Source organism: Meleagris gallopavo, chromosome 1 (assembly GCF_000146605.3).
Source record: "Meleagris gallopavo isolate NT-WF06-2002-E0010 breed Aviagen turkey brand Nicholas breeding stock chromosome 1, Turkey_5.1, whole genome shotgun sequence".
NCBI lineage: Eukaryota > Metazoa > Chordata > Aves > Galliformes > Phasianidae > Meleagris > Meleagris gallopavo.
This window is the reverse complement of record NC_015011.2, coordinates 75,874,730-75,879,805: the sequence shown is the minus strand read 5'-3', so window position 1 is coordinate 75,879,805 and position 5,076 is coordinate 75,874,730. Positions and strand designations below refer to the sequence as shown.

General features: G+C 44.2%; 1 protein-coding gene across 1 annotated transcript in view; it reads left to right on the top strand.

Moving 5' to 3' along the window:
• The window catches only part of LOC100546936 (vesicle-associated membrane protein 1), a 13,766-nt gene that overhangs the window by 725 nt on the left and 7,965 nt on the right, over positions 1–5,076 (top strand).

Genomic DNA, 5,076 nt, shown 5'->3' with positions numbered 1-5,076 from the left:
AGCCGTGCCCGATGGAGCGTCGATGAGGTGCACCACGGCGCTTTGTCATGGGGGCACACCGGGATCCTGCGTCCCAGCAGCGCTTTATGTGCGACTTTAACCACTGGATTTCACAAAGCAGAGGCAGGTGAATTTGGAGTGAACTTTTCGTGAGAGCTGGGGCTGGGGCAGGGCATGCTCATGGGGATGAGGTGATATGCATGAAGGAACACTGCTTTTGCTGGTTTGTTAACGAAGAAATGTCACATCCAGAATGAGCTGGCCCAGAGATTGCTGGCAGCACGTCTCACTAGGCTGTGCCAGAGAAGTGGAGGCCTCTCATCTTTACCCAGCGCCTTGCAGGATCCTAAGACCTCAGAAACAAGCGCCCAGAGCCACATGTGCCCAGCAGTCTGCGGACCTTTGTAACTCAGGAACCACATTCCCACTCTTCTCCAAATGACTTCATCTCAAACCAGTGCTGTTTGAGGCTTTCACTTCTTTCTTTATGCCTGCTCTCTTTGGATCAAGTTCTTGTTCCAATTCACCTACTGCAGTTCCTGGATTTAGATCCTGACTGGAACGTGCAGCAGTTAGGTTAGTGACACAGCCACTTCATGTTGCAACACACCACACTAGAAAATGGCGAGGAGCACCCTTCTGAGGCTGGTGGAGTGTGCCAGGAGCCCTGTGATAACTGCTTGCTCCTAACCTGCAAACACTACCATGAGCTTCTCCTAGCTCCATCCCACATCAAAAGCAAAGTAGAGTATTTTTCTGCCATTGTAGACTTAGTTATACCAAGCAGATTGTTTTGAATTTTTATTATTATTAGAAAAACAAATTGCAAGAAGTGGAAGGGATGGGGAGAATGAACAAATATGATTTGTAAATGCCAGTTGCAAATCAGTTTCTTAAGAGTGTTAGAAGTGCCCTTCCTTGCAGGGGACAGGTGTAAGCTCTTTTCTCTTGTGCTGCTTGCATGCTTTATGCACTTGGATGCGCACAGAGAATCCCCAAAGGTGCTCATCAGCATTGTCATTCAGCCCGGTAGGCTTATCCCTTAACCTCTGTGAACATATACAGATGTATAGCAGTTGCAAAGCATCAGCCTTTACAGTCACCATTGTAAACTATAATCTGGGAGCTTCCTAGGGAGTATGTTTATAACTTGTTTGACTACATTATTGTAATTTCCTGAAATTATACTGTGTTATGCTAACGGATTATCCACCAGAACTGCATCTGTCTTACTGGAATTATGCCTTAAATACAAAACCAGCCAACCAACCAATGAACTGGAAATACAAAAATACAACAAACAAACAAAACCCAAATTATGTAGTCTCTGAAATTCCCGTTTTATGGTCATTTAAGCTAGTGGCACTGACAAAACAGCTTAAACCCCATTTGGCAGCGCTCCTAGTTGTGCATTCTATGATTCCCACAGTAATTAAAAGAATTTCAACTTATCTTTAAATGACCATCGCAATTGCACTTAGAAACACAATTCCTTTTTGCTGGGTGAGAGACAAAGCTAACTAGTAGATCTAGATACAATTATTTTTCAGGCTTTTTCCATATGTCATGCTTTTTTCTTATAAAGAATTGAAAAACCCAACCTTGTTGGCTCTTGCAGTTTCCAGCTGCTGCCAGCTGTGATCAAAGTGCTTCCCATTCACCTCTCTCATGCTGGTGAGGTGCTCGGGCTGCCAGATGTTATCTGCTGCTGATCAGATAGCAGCCCTGAGCAGCCTCAGGTGACCTCCAGTCATTTCAGCCACGTGAATGTCTCAGTTTGGCTATGGCTTTGGGAAATGCTTACGTTCCTATGGTCACACAGGTGTGCTGCAATGTGACTGTCAGCTCACAAAATCAGATGAGCTAGACCACCTGAATGACTGCTTTCCACCTGAATGACTGCTTTCCAGCACAGTTGTCCTTGGGCATGCATGACTGCAACAGAAGGTTGTGAGGAGGAATCACAGTGCAGTTCATGGGAGCGACTCGTGTGGATATTGTAGGGTATTAGCTATGCTTCTGTCTTGAGCTTCCCTCACTGCAAGTGCTCTTCTGAGCACTTTGCCCATCCCCAATTTTCTGGATATTTCTTCAATGTGGCCATCTACTGAGGCAGGCCGTGCCAGATGGAGCAGGTTTTTGCAATAATTATTTCCCGTGCCCTGTTCAGGCTCAACAGTTACAGGGTGAATGATCCAAGTCTTCCATTAGGAAGGAATTCCTAATTAGGAATTCTCCGGGCATTTTTGGAGTTTTTGATTCGTCATCTATACATGACCTGTAACCAAGCTTTGAATCCCAGGAGCTTTTCACTGAAAAGATTGTTCACCTTTGGATGTCTGACTGCAGGTTCTTCTCTGCTGAGTGGGAAGCATGCTGTTGCTGAGGGCAGTGCTCCTGAATATTGCATCCTTGCCAGCTGAATGCATGATCGGTTTTTATTGCTACTGAGCAACCTCTGAGTAAATGTGAATCATTTTTATGGCATCAAATTTGAAATGTTTCCTTATCAGGTATGTCTCCTATCAGCCCAGGTAGGAATGTGATAATGATCTGTAATGCACACAACATTTTAAAATAGTACAAACTTCTTGTTATGCAACATGCTGCTACTGTGGTGGGAGGAAAAGGAAAGCTCTCTCTAGAGCTTGATCTCTATGGATTGATTTGGGTTGCAAGTGTAGCAAGTTTTTGAACCCCTTGAAAGCCTTTAGGTCATTTTAGTTTTTTTGTATATGTATATAGGTCAGTCTGCGAGACAAAGCTTTTCCTTCTGCTACAGGGTAGAAGCAGGAATTATTTCTATCTTATTTCTGCATTATCTCCAGTTGATTATATATTTCTGCATTAAAACTAACAACTCAGAAAGTCAAGGCATAGCAGCGCAGATGGTGCTGCAAGTTTAACTGAAGCATCTGGCCAAAGAGATGCTGGTAACAGGTGAGGATGGGTAGATGTGGGGCTATGCTCTGTATTTCTGTTGCTTTTCAGGGAGAAGTTACTTACCCAGGATTCACAGAATCACTAGAGGGAGAGGTGATGATTTTGAAACGGGAACATTTTTTAAAAAACACTGGAGATTTGCAGAGCAGCCTAATGGGATATTGAGTGCCTTCTTCTTTGCTACTTAATGCAGCCTGCTGGGTGGCAATGGTGTCTATCCCAAATAATTGCTGACACCAACACCAGCAGAAGCATGTCCTTATACTCACTCCCATAGCTTTGAGTCCCAAGAAGACTCCTTTCCAATGTATTTATTTTTTACCTTGTAGGAACAGAGAGCCATTCTGGTGATGCAGAATGATATCTTGTGGGAAAAGCAAAGCAGGAAGCTTTATCATCTTCTCTCAGAATGAAAGATTGGAGATGATAGGGTAGAAATCATGAAAATAATATCGTAGATCTGAGAACATCTTGTGTATGGAAGAAAATGCACTTCTCTTCTTAGGAGGATGAGGTTAGCATGAGTGAACCCCATAAGAGATGTGTGGTTCCTCTTTCTTTGCTGTCCACATGTTGCAGTGTAGTAGGAAGTCTGGAGAGAGTGCATATATGCTCACTCCTGCCGTGGCTGACAAATCTGAGCTGGCTGCTGAAAACCTTTGCTCTCCCATCTGTTGTCTTTGCTGCAGAACAAGGGATGCTGCCTGCTGCAAGCATGGCATCCATTTGCACGCTGAAGCAGCTGAATCACCCAGACCCTGTGGTACCTCAGCCATGCTGCTTTGTATAAGCTCAAGTCAGCTGCTTACTGCCTTTGCTGCAGTGAAAATCACTGGGCACTGAAGATAGAATTTCCAGCTGTCTCTCTGCTGTATATTTCCTAAATCTGGGGACACATGTAGGCTCAGCCAGGTTGACAGCTCAATACACTGATCTCATCCAATTGCAAGAGGGTTGACTGTGGGAATGGCCATATGAAAATTGCCTCTCACCAGCATAGCTAAGGCTAATGCCCATCTGAGAGATCAAAACCAGGAAGATCTCTGTTCTGAGGGGCAATCAATGGGTGGGAGATCAGGATAGAGATTCCATGAGATTTTTTTCCCCCCCTGTTCTCCTGTTCAGCTGAAATCTTTAATTTCCTCATTCCAGCCCTAACAATATGACTATTATAACAACCACCTGACTCCCCAGGCCTGCATCCCCACCTCTTTTGTGATCTCCTCTGCCTGTTCCTGGAAACTTGAAGCAGACATAGCCACCCCAGACCAGTTTTTCTTGACACCTGCTCCTCAGCCAACAAGAATCATGCAGTTGTGCCTTAGTTACACTCTGAGCACAGCACAGCGCATGGCACAGTGCAGCAGATTTGCTTGCTAGACACAGATGCTAGCTGCTGCCCACCTGGAGGTTTACTCAAGCTGGCATTAAGGCAACCTCATCTATATTTACCTCCAGTTTTGATGCTGCCACATTTAATGCTCCTAGTGCCCTTCTCAGTACTTCCACTACAGGCAGTACAAGTTGCTTCTGCTTCTTGGCTCTGCTCTGATGATGATCTGCCTCTGGAAAATAAGCACCTATGCCCCTCAAAAAGGGAAGCCACAGAGAATTAAGCTTTTAATTAAAGACACACATCCACAAATCTGTTCCTTTTACCATTAAGGACAGATCTCACAGCCAAATGGCTTGAGGAAACACATGCCATCACACCTTCCACAAAGGGCAGAATTGAAGATATTACCTCCTTTCTCATCTCCTTTACATTAGTTCACATGGATTTGATTCATTCCACTGCTTGAGAGGTTTTCTGCCCTCCTAGGCAATATGAATCTCAAAAGATCTCAGTCTAGCAGTGAGGTGAAGTCCTGGAAGGGTTTATAAGGCAAATAATGTGACTTTTTTTAGATGTATCTTGATAAATTAAAAATTAGACAATAAGAAACCCTTTGACATAGCATTGATTTTTATAATGAGCCAATACTAGGCTTTTCCTCTACTGGGCCTGGAAATAAGAATGCTTGGATTCATAACTTTCCTTCCTCTTTTCCTCTCTTCCTTCCTCCCTTCCTCCCTTCCTCCCTTCCTCCCTTCCTTCCTTCCTTCCTTCCTTCCTTCCTTCCTTCCTTCCTT